Source organism: Phascolarctos cinereus, unplaced genomic scaffold (genome assembly GCF_003287225.1).
Source record: "Phascolarctos cinereus isolate Bilbo 61053 unplaced genomic scaffold, phaCin_HiC Scaffold_816;HRSCAF=1467, whole genome shotgun sequence".
Taxonomy (NCBI): domain Eukaryota; kingdom Metazoa; phylum Chordata; class Mammalia; order Diprotodontia; family Phascolarctidae; genus Phascolarctos; species Phascolarctos cinereus.
The window spans coordinates 121317-133318 of NW_027556198.1; the positions used below are offsets into that span (position 1 = coordinate 121317).

Genomic DNA, 12002 nt, shown 5'->3' on the forward strand with positions numbered 1-12002 from the left:
TTTGGATCTATGCCCAAAGGGCAATCAAACTGTTCATACCCTTTGATACAGCAATACCACTACTAAGTCTGTATCCCAAAGAGATCATAAAAAATGGAAAAAGACCTACATGTGCAAAAGTATTTATAGCAGCCCTTTTCATGGTGGCAAAATACGGGAAACTGATGGGATGCCCATCAGTTGGGGAACTGCTGAACAACCAATGGTATATGAATGTAATGGAATACCGTTGTGCAATAAGAAACGATGAACAGGCAGATTTCAGAAAATCCTGTAAAGACTTGCACAGACTGATACAAAGTGAAATGAGCAGAACCAGAAAAACATTGTACACAGTATCAGCAACAATGTGTGATGATCAAGTATGAATGATTCAGCTCTTCTTAGCAACATAATGATCCAAGACAAATACAAAGGTCTCACAAAGGAAAATGCTATCCATATCCAGATAAAGAACTGTTGGACTCTGAATGCAGATCAAAGCATTTTTTTCCCACTTACTTTATTTTCCTGTGTTTTATAATCTGTTTCTTTTTCTAATTGTGACTAATATGGAAATAGTTTTAACATGATAGCCGGCATCAGACCACGGCGGCGGACACAGGCGCTCGCGGCATTTGGCACCCGAACAGGGACCTGAAAGGCTTTCCCCGGCAGAGTGGCCCTGGATAAGGTAGGCTGTTTGGCCAACAGCCCTAGAAAAGGAGCTCTGGTGGTCAAGAGAAGACGGCTAACAAGGTACGGCGATAATTTTCCTATATAGTTTTTTATTTTCACCAGGTTAAGTGGGGATTAAAAAGAAACGAGACTGCCGCTTTTCAGAGTTTCTACAAGTGAAAGCAAATTTAAGAAAGAGACTCCTCTTTTCGGGGTCTCAATTTAAAGTGAAAGCAAATCACATTGGCTAAGTAGTGTCCTATAAGATAATTAGCTAATTTGGGGCAGAGCTCGTGGGGAGAACAGAGAGACAGAGAATATTATTTGAAAGTGTTCAAATACAGGGGACATAACTAGAATTTCACCGTGCAAATAAGAACATTGTCTTTCTTTAAATTGTCAACTGCGTCTTTGTCATTTCTACTGAGAAAACCAAGTGCCATTCTGCTACTGAAATCTCTGCATAATATTCCTGTACTGTCCAACCACTGCATTGCAAGTCATAGCTGAAATCAGTCCACTGCATCACCAAGATTCAATCTGCTGACTATTCTGCTCGCCTATTCCAAGACTGTACTAATACCAACTTAGATAACACTAGGAAATGGCAGTGCTCAGTCTTTGTGTGTTGCAATTTTCACATATTTGCTATTTTATTGATTATTGTTTAAAATAATGGTACTGTATGGGAACTTAATGATTATATCTTGGAACTATTTTGTACAAAAAATATACTTAGAAAAGTGGTTACCATGCTGCTGTCTTGTTCTTGTTAAAAAGTCACATGTGTACAAGTAGAGTTTCCTCATGTGCAAGAGTCCTTTTTTCAGGTGAATATTAATTATTCTTCACATAACATTAAAACACAGCATAATTCTGCTAATTTTTAGTTGTTTAAATAGAATCTACCAGTAGTTCTGGAAAGCCTTTTTTGGTTTCCTGGGTACAATTTTATGTAACAAAATGAAGCTTGTATCATTTTATCTACAATCACCATTTAGGCACTTAAAAATTACATTGGTATTCAAAAAAAGAGGAAAATTGCTTAAGAAGCTAATAATCATCAATAATTAGAAAACAAATCAACTTGTTTTCTTAATCAGGTGGGAAGGAAATGTCAAGGGTAGGAGTAAATAAACTCTTTGCTTTAGAAATTTGACATGAGCAGTTTGTATGTTAAACAGTCTAATTCACTGTATGTATACTAAAATTTCCAGTAAAATGTAGCTTGTGAATTGTCTGAATCAGCTCCTTAGTACTAGTTATAATATAGCTAAAATCTTAATACATTTTACAGTATATAAAAAGCTATATTCATAAGTCCTTTTTAACATATCTTTCATAGAACTTTTTGATTTAAAAAATTATTCATTCTGACTTTGTTAGAATATTAATAGCAATATTTTTAGGCTTTCATTTGTCCTGGTGGTTCTTTGGGAGGGTTTGCAAGCAAATTAAATAAGTGAAGTGGAAAGGGGACATTTATTTGTCTTTGAATATTTAGAAATAGATTTTTACCCTTGCCAACAAAACCCTCTTGAATTCAGTAGATAACTAAAGAAATTCTTTTGCTTTGCTGCAGAGTTCTACTGCCTAACTCCCCTCTTGCATTAGAAAATCCAGTATAAATTTATCATAGCCTGGTCAGTAGTTAAAATAACATTTCAGAGTTGAAAATAATTTTTATTAATTTAACCATTAGGGATCTCTTTTTAACTACAGATAGGAAACTTAGTTATTTCTGTGTTTTCTGCCAAGAAGCATAGCCTTAAACAAATTTCTATACATACCTGATTTCTTAGCTACTTAAACTTATGCTGTTCTAAACATTACTTAATCATATTTAGTTGGCTATTTTTCTACTGAACAATTACACAATGTTAGGGAGAGCCTTATTCTAAAATTCCTGTATTTCATATCAATATGTGATTCATGTTTTTTAAATGTAATTACAATGTATGTGTCAGAGTGTGCACAAAAAAAAAGTGGGGGAAAGATTAATATCATATGAAGAAAAGCAGATACTTTGGATTAGTTACATATTTTAAGAAGGACATGAGCAATATCATTTCTTGTTTTGCTTTAGTATTCTTGGCAATCCAAGACACCTGAAGACTGACAATGGTCCCGCCTATACTGCAGGAGTTTTGCACAATTTTGTCTCACCTATAGTATCACTCACTCTACTGGCATCCCGTACAATCTTACTGGACAAGCCATTGTTGAAAGGTGCAACAAGGATATTAAAATCCTCCTTGATAAACAGAAAAAAGAGGAAATAGAAAATAGGGTAAGAAGGAGATTGGATCAGGTAACATACACCATAAATTTAAAAAGGAGATTGGATCAGGTAATATATACCATAAATTTTTTTGACACTAGATGATCAGGGATGTACTCCTACACAAAAACATTTTGCAGGACAAAAGAACAGGTTGATAGATGAGCAACCAGATGTCACGGTACTGTGGAAGGATCCAAAGATGGGTAATTGGGATGATCCAGTATAATTACTAACCTGAGGTCGAGGTTATGCTTGTGTTTTTCCAGAACATGCAGGAAAAGCGGTCTGGGTCCCTGAGAGGAACATTCGCTCCTGTCAGCATGCTGACCAGAGGGATAGAGACCTTGAACGTCAAAGGAAAAACTGGTCGGAGAGACAAGCGGAGGAGGAAGGCGAGACCAAGAAGATGAAGAGCCAATAATAAGATGTTGACTGTCCTTTTTGCAATGATGACTTTTGCGGGTGTCTCCGGGATTCAGTCATGATTACATTGTCTTACCCACCCCCCCGGGTTAAACCTGTAACTTAAAATGTGATTACCACTATACTTTTGTTTGTGTAACTCCCCATTTGCTTTCTAATACTACCAGTGTAACTCCTGACAAAATATTGAATAAGCTTCAGGGCACTTGGCATTCCAAAAATATAACATGGATGGTATTGATCCTCAAGATATTGTTTATAAGCTGTTGTACTATATCAAGCAACTTAACACTTTCCAGAATATTTCAAGTTTGCTGTTGAATTTCATACCCTGATAGTATTCTTGTTACTCTTGAGTTTTCTCCTGATGTACATCCCATGTTCTCAAGCTAGAACAGAAGAAAGGGGGAGATGTAGAGGGCCGGCTATGGGGAGTTGGAGGGCTTAGGCCAGCCCGGGTCTTACCTGTAGCTTGTACTAAACCCTACAGCTGTGAAACTCAGGATGTTAGCTCACCACCCCCCTCTTCCATCTGTTAAGAACAGGATGCAAGAAGGGAGGAAATGGAAAGGGTCCAGGACAGGATACAGGAAAGAAAGTAACAGACAAGGTGCAAGGAAGTAAGGCTTTTCATGGAAAATAATGTTATTATTGCTTGATCCAGTACTATATAAGCTTGAGCCCTCAGATCAATAAACGAAGTTTGTTCTTCACATCTTCCACCTGGCCTGTGGTTCTTTCTTTCTTCACACGCTGCCGGCATCAGACCATGGCCGTGGACACAGGCGCTCATGGCAAAAATGAATGCTAAAAAATTTCTTGACATGTAACTGGGAATAAAGTAAAATACTATTTAAAAAACCAAATCTTAAAATGCTGTGTAAATATGAACTATAAGGATTTTCATTACTACTATCACTACTACTACCATCACTACCACCATTACCATCACTGCTACTACTACTACTACTACTACTACTACTTCTACTACTACTACTACTAGGATTAGAAAAGCAACTGATAGTGGGAATTAAGCAAACCACACTGACTCCATGTTGTGACCCAGTTCCAGAGCTCTGTGTGGCTTGGAAGCTGGAACATCTCTACCTGCTGCTGAGATACCCTTAATCAAGGACTTAAATTATGTTGATTGAAGGAGTTTTCTTCCAACTTCAAATCTCAAGAAGCCTATATGTCTTATTTCAAAACTGGCCTCAAACTGGTCAGTAAGTTATTATTTCCATGTTCCTTTGATTGAATACAGACGCTTGGCAGGCTTGGAGCAGAGGTGGGGTGAGAAGTGGGACAGCACTTTTTCTGATTTCAGGGAATGTATCTGTTCACTCTGCCCCTCCAGGCTTGGAAAATCCATAATCTTTCCTCAAATTAGAAATCAGATTATATAAATCACATACTATGAATCATCCCTCCACTTCCTCACAAATGGAAGAAAAGAGGCTTAAGAAGAAAGAAATGGTTGCTTGCTACTTTGAGATAAATGTCCCAAACTCAATATGTAACAAGTGACCTCATTATCTTTCCCCTAAAGCTCATTCCTCTCCTGAACTTCCCTATCACTGTCTGGGACAGCACCACTCTTCTATCCACCCTGACCTACAACTTCAAAGACATCTTCTCAAAAGTGAGATTAGACCTCATCTTGCCTGGAACCAAGCCTCCACTTCACCTTCTAGCCACTGGCTCTAAACCCTTCTCTTCTCTTAGTTTTTCAAGTTCTTCTGAGTTGTTTTGTCTTCCTCACCAGAACAGAAACTCACTTAGGGGAGGGACTTTCTTGTATTTTTAAACTCAACATTTTGTTTATAGCACATGAGCACCCAATGAATTCCTTAATTCTGCATTCTTATCTACCTGAATTGATATTGAAATTACGGAAGTATAAGATATTATTAGATTGCCTCATTATTTGGTTACTCGTTGAGAAAGATCGTTACTGGCAGTTGGAAATAGGATGGCAATCACACTTTAATAAGGCACAGGGAGAAGCAGCAAATGTGGTATGGAGGCAAAGGGTGCCATGCAGACAGGGAATGGGATGGTGAAGGAAAGCAAGCAGCATTGGGAAGAGGATAAAGAGCAAGACAGGCAGAGAAGAGCACTCATGGAATTAGAGTTGGGAGCACTCAGCATCATGGACCTGATGGAAATGGAAGAATGCTGGGGGTAGGTGGCAGGATTTTGAGTCTCACCTTTATAACGCTTTTAGGGAAACAAACCAATGCCTCTCTGTGTCACCTTGGCATTAGGTCATCAACATATCCAAATCATCTCCAAGTTATTGGTAAAACTTCAAAGTCATCTCAAAGTTGCTGATGCAGCTTTTTGATGTCCTGCTGGTCTGAAACTACTGAGGTCTGCATCTTGTCAGAAATTTACACATCATAGGACCAGAAGCCTTGAGAAGGAGCATCTAGATGGTTTCCCCTGATTCAGCACCTCTTACCAGGACGTGAATTTTAGTTAATACGTGAAACAGTTTAAAAATTATGTTCCTTTGATCTTTAGGATGATTCGTATGTGATTTTAGAGATCCTCTTGACAATCTTATTTCCTGCTGAAACTTACTATACTGAGTAGAAAAGGAATAGTGGTCAGAGGACCAGAGCAAGATACAGTTTTAACACATACCTATGTATCTAGCACTGGCAATTTATTTTCCATTAATAAAAAGTTGCAGTTTTTCATTGACATCTAGGTTCTAAAAGGAATATTGCAATGTCTTGAGTGGGCAGGCTAAAAATTATCTCTGTCTCAGTTGCTGTCTGTCTGTCTCTCCATACATATACACATAATCTGCTTATCATCTATCTCTCCCATGGTTCTCACTGTCCCTGAGCTCCAACATCCAATCAGTTGCCAAATTTTGTAACTGTTACCTACAAAACAACTCAGACAAGGAACCTCCTCTTTTTCTTATTGGCCTTGTTGTCAACAAGTATTTATTAAGCACCTGCTATGTGTGAGGCCCTAGGATGGGCACTAGGAATATCAAAACACCTCTGCCTTGCAAGAAACTAAATCTTCTTGGTGGATTCTTAAAGAAGGCTTTCTTTAACTTTTGCTTAACTGTCATGTCCATAGTCAACTTATGGTTGCAATTCAAAAATGATTTTAGAAATAAAATTGCACGCCAATTGGCTGACCTTTTCCAATAAATTTAGTGCCAGTAAATCAAATATGTCATCAAGTTGTTAACCTCTTTTTCCCCATTTAAAATTTATTCATTAATTTGAAACCTCTTTTGACTTTGGTTCAACAGAATGCCATAGTGGTGACAGTGTTGTTGTTGTTGTTGCTGTTGTTGTTTATATTGTATAGTTGTTGATACCGGTACAGTACGATATGAGTAAATTAATTAAGCGCTAGTGTCATTTTTATTGTAATGGTTCACTTATCCATAAGCAACTCATATACATACTTGCATTCAATTCATCTTTATTTCACCAGAGTGAAATTTGTACTTGGATTCATCATATTCATTGTTGCATCTGGGTAGATACACTCCCAAATATTACATAGCTTCTGAAGTTACTTTGAGTACAGTTTTTCTTTGTCATTGTTCCTGCTGGGTTTATTTGGTGAACTACAGGTATGTTGATGATTTAGGTAAATTAATATCCTGAAACTCTGCTATGTTTATCAATTTAATTTTTTAATTTGACTTTAGGGTTTTCTAAAGAAATCATCAAAACCTCTGCACAAAGTGATGCTACTCCTTTCTCTTTGTCTATGCACATTCTCTTTCTTTCTCTTTCCTGTCTTATTGCAATAGCTATCAGAGCATTCTGAGAAATAATAGTGTCAATAATGAGTATCCTTCTTTTAACCATGATTTTTTGGAAGGGCCACTAACTTTTCCTTATTATATATAATTAGTGTCCTTGGTCATAGAGAGGTATTATTTATTAGGTTAAAGAAAGTTCTGTTTATTACTAAATTTACTAGAGTATTTAAGACAAATGATGGTTGGATTTTGTCAAATGATTTTTGTCATTTGTTGACATAGTCATATATTTATATTGTTAACATGTTTTAAAATATTTACAATCTGTCTTAAGTTTAACGAACTCTACATTCTTGCTGATGTTGCTCAGTCATTTCAGGTATGTCTGACTCTCCAAGACCCCACTTGGAGTTTGCTTTGCAAAAACTCTGGAGTGGTTTGTTATTTCCTTCTCTAGCTCATTTTACAGATGAGGAAACTGAAGCAAACAGGATTAACTAACTTGCTCAGGGTCACACAGCTAGTAAGTGTCTGAGGATGGATTTGAACATAGGTCTTCCTGACTCCAGGTCCAGCACTATAAACCCAATCTGCTCACATGTTGCCATGGATGACTTGCAAATATTTTATTTTAATTTCCATGTCTAAGTTTATACAAAATATTGGTATATAGTTTTCTTTCTGTGCATCGTCTCTTCCTTCTTAGGGTATAAAGACTCTCTTTGTATCAAAGAAAGAGACTGGAAGAATGGATGCTTTTCATTTAATTGCAAACAGCATAGCTATTATGAAAATGAATGGAATACCCTTATGACTTTGGCATCATAATTTTCCTACAGCCCTACAAGTGTCAGATCAAATTTTACCTCCTGCAGGTCACTATCCTTCCCATATATTTAAAGCTTCTCCTCCAATAGAAGATGTTTCTTCTATTCTCTTCCATGACCTGTGGCCAATTCATATTTTTCTTTGAGGGTTTGGATGGAGGAGTTTTGACTTAGTTGTCTTCTTATGAGTTTCTGTTTTCATCTTCTCTGTCACCATAGAAACTTTCTGTACTCAGGATATTTTTCTTTTGTTTGCTCATTTTCCAGCCCATTTCTTGATGTTTAACTCTATGCTAAAGTGGTGCTCTGCTTTTGGAGTGGAGGGGGCAATGTTCCAAGCCTCAGGTTTTTTGTGCAGCTGTTTTCAGAGGTAATTCTGGAGACCCGTAAGTTTTTAGTTCTTTCAACTTGGTATGATCTAGGGACAGGCGTGTTTACTACTCTCCTGTTCTATGCTCTAGTCTGTGAGCAACCACAAGCACTCTTCTGCATCCTGGAACTGTGAGGAGGGCTCACTCTCCCCAGCAGCTGAAAGTTATGCTGTGCTAATTCTCCTCTTTGCCTTAGGAATGAGGCCCAGGGTTACAACCCAGATCCAAGTATGGGCAAAGCAACAGAGTCCTGCCTCTTGTGCCACAAAGGGACCTTTGTAATCTTCTTCAGATTAGGTGAATGACCCTCTTACCCTGTGTGTGCTGAGAGCTCAGGAAACCACCACTGACACCACTGATTGAGTCACCCCCAAGGCCTGCTCCTGGTTTGTTGGAGCCTGGTCTAAGTTCTGCAGTCAGCTCTGGACTGTGCTCCACTGTCACCGTGGTGCAATAGACCTTTCTTGCAGACCTTCTAAGTTGTTTTGGGCTGGAAAGTTGTTTCACTCTGTCCTTTTGTGGATTCTGCTGTTCTACAATTTGTTTTAAGGCACTGTTTAAATGTATTTGGAGGGCTTTGGGGGTCAGCTCAGGTGAGTCCCTGCTTTACTCACCCATCATGGCTCTGCCTCTCTTCTATTCTCTATGCCTCAGATATATACGTATTTATTTACATATTGTCTCCACCATTAGATTTTAAGCTCCTTGAAAATAGTGACTGTTTTTGTTTTTTGCCTCTTAGAGAGAGAGAGAGAGAGAGAGAGAGAGAGAGAGAGAGAGAGAGAGAATTATTTGAAGGGGCATCAATTAAAATAATTGAAGCAATGAGTAATTACTATATTTAGTGCTTAAATCCTGAATTTGTAAAAGAAGGCCACCATAAAAGTATAATCCTGGTTCCCTGGTTCCCTCCCCCCTTTCAGGATTGTATTTGAGGTGGGAGACTCAAATCAGAAGGTAACTCAGAATTGACAGGATTGGTGACCTCTGTCTGAATTTGCCTTTGGAGACTCCTCAGAAGTGAAAGCTAAAAAAAAGATATTTGTCCCTCAGCTTGCACCATGAACGATGAAGTGACACTGGCAGGGGTAAGCCACCTCTGATTTCTACACGCTGGTTCTCCTGTCTTTCTGGCATTCTGGTACAATGCATTAGAAGGAGGATGGAAGTCAGAAACGACGGGGTGCTTGCTGCTGGCCCCTATTTTTACTGAATATGGAGGAACAGAGGAGGAAGAAATAGGAGAGTCAGCAGTCTAAAGTCCCTAGCTTTAGCCAAAGCTGTCAAAAATTCATTTGTATCATTTTCTTTCTAGTTAAGATCTCCCCTTCCTCAGCCCTTCCCACACTGTCCCATATGTTCTCTGTCCTGTTGTAAACAAATATTTGTGGTCACCAAATGCCTTGTTTGGTGTGAGTAAAGCTGGTATACAAGAAGATTTTTTTTTTAATGTTGTGATCCCTTTGAGGAGAAACAGTCTGACTGCATTGAGGGCTGAAGTATAAACTGGGCAGAGAAGAGGGAAGAGGAGGTGCAGATCTAATTTAGAAAACCCACCTGTACTAATAACATATAAAGATAAATAAAATAAAAATAAAAAGAACAATGAATATGCATTAATAAGAAATCACTTGGCATATCCAAATTTAAAAAAAAGAAAAGGAAGTAGCTAAGCTGCACAGTGGACAGTGCATAGGTCTTTGAGTCAGGAGGATCTAAGGTGGAGACCTGCCTCAGGCACTACCTAGCTGTCTGACCATGGGCAAATCATGTAACTTCTGTGTGACTCACTTTACTCATGTAAAATGAGGGCAATAAAAGCATCAAAATTAGGGATTGTTGTGAGAACCAAATGAGGCAACATATTCAAAGAGCTTTATAAATTTTAAAAACATTATATAAACATGAACTGTAAGTATTATCATTGCTTCTACCACTATTACCACCACTACTACCATCACTTCTACTATCACACAACAACAACAACTACTACTACTACTACTACTACTACTACTACTGCTATCACTACTACTACTACTACTACTACTACTACTACTGTGGGTGGTAGTTGGAATTTAGGGAACCACACCGATTCTGTCTTGTGACCCAAATCCAGAGCTAGCTCAGTTCCCTTGGATCCAGTTCAATTTCTATCTTCTGAAAAACTTTATTAAGTTATGGGGACTGACAAAAAAAAAGACTTTGTTGTATAGTTTAAACTCAGCCTTGTGTGTCCGGGTAGCTGGAGCACCTGCACCGGCTGCTTAGATACCGTTAACTAAGGACCTAGGTTATGCTGTAACAAGGAGTTTTCCCACAACTACATATCTCAAGTCACCCATAAATTTTATTAAAAAACTGACTCCAAGGTGGTTAATAAGTTATTGTTTCCATGTTCCTTTGATTGAATACAAACTCTTGGTAGAGGTGGGGTGGGGGAAGAGTGGGACCCCACTTTTTCTGATTTCAGGAAATTGTACCTGTTCATTCTCCCCCTCCAAACTTGGAAAGTCCATAATCTTTGCTCCAATTAGAAATCAGATTACCTAATTTTGTATCCTGCTGAATTGTTTTCTTTTAATTAACTGGTCTCATTTGATTATGTTGAATTTATAAAAATCTGTCTTCCCTGGTATTCAGGGTCCAGAGCCAAAGATGAGGAAGGCCTGGGACTCATTTGTTAGGAAATTCAAATGCCCTGATTAGTAAGTCGATATGCTTGGGAGCTTGAACCTTTGTTTCCTCAGTCACTCAATCTTTCACCCACTGCACTGCTGCCGCTGTTGCTGCCACTCTGTCTGCTCCTATTACTGTTGTTCTTAATATTATCATGATTATTACTTAGATGGATCTAGACTTAATGGAAACATGCCCTTCATACATATGCAAAGTGATCTGGGACAAGACTACCTTCCCATGAGATGTTCTTTCTACTGAAACTGGGCTTGCTTCTCATACCACGTTTCAGAGGCTACCACAAACTTTGCTCAACACAAGAATGTTATAGACTATGAACAGGTACATGTAAGACAGATGAACTAATAATATCCCTTTGTGTATGTCCAACTTTCCAAAAAAGTTCTTGTATAAATAAAACCAAGGTAGCCAAGATTAGAAAGAAAGCATTAAACTGGTGGAAAACTTTCATAGAGAATCTCTGAGGGGCCTCATTTCTCAAATGTATAGAGAAGTTTGCCACATTTATAAAAAATACAAGTCACAGCTCAATTTTCAGTGCTTCAGCTTTCAGTGTTCCCAAAGTGATCTGATCAAAGACAGAATCTGACTTCTGACCTGTTCTGAGCACTGCAATCTCTTGACCTGGGTTTATGTCTGGACAACACCAGGTGGGCTCTCCCTGTGTGGATTTCCAGGACACTGCTGCTGGACTCAGCCAGTATCAGCATGCCAGAGAACTCTGCTGGTTCAGGGACAGAAGTGTAGACTCCCTTTGGCCTGGGGTTCCTGCCAGGATTGTTCCTCAGCAGGCTTCAGACCAGGCTGGAGGCTGGAACTGAGAACCCCCTGCACTGCTCCTGGGGTCTCAGCTGCTGCCTGCTTCTCACCTTGCTTCTTGCTCAGTGCACAGCACAGGGTCACTGACTCCTCCTCACCTCCTCTGGCCCAGGTTCCGCCCTCAGTGTTCCCTGGATCTGTGACTTGGAAGGGAGTACTCGGCAGGAATTTCCCAATCA

At 38.8% G+C, this 12002-nt stretch overlaps 1 long non-coding RNA gene across 1 annotated transcript; it reads left to right on the plus strand.

Moving 5' to 3' along the window:
* Positions 1-580: 580 nt before the first annotated feature.
* LOC144454950 (uncharacterized) lies at positions 581-4084 on the plus strand. Its single transcript, XR_013483494.1, has 2 exons — positions 581-738; positions 3208-4084. It is a non-coding gene; the product is annotated as an uncharacterized LOC144454950 (long non-coding RNA).
* The last annotated feature ends 7918 nt before the right edge of the window (positions 4085-12002 follow it).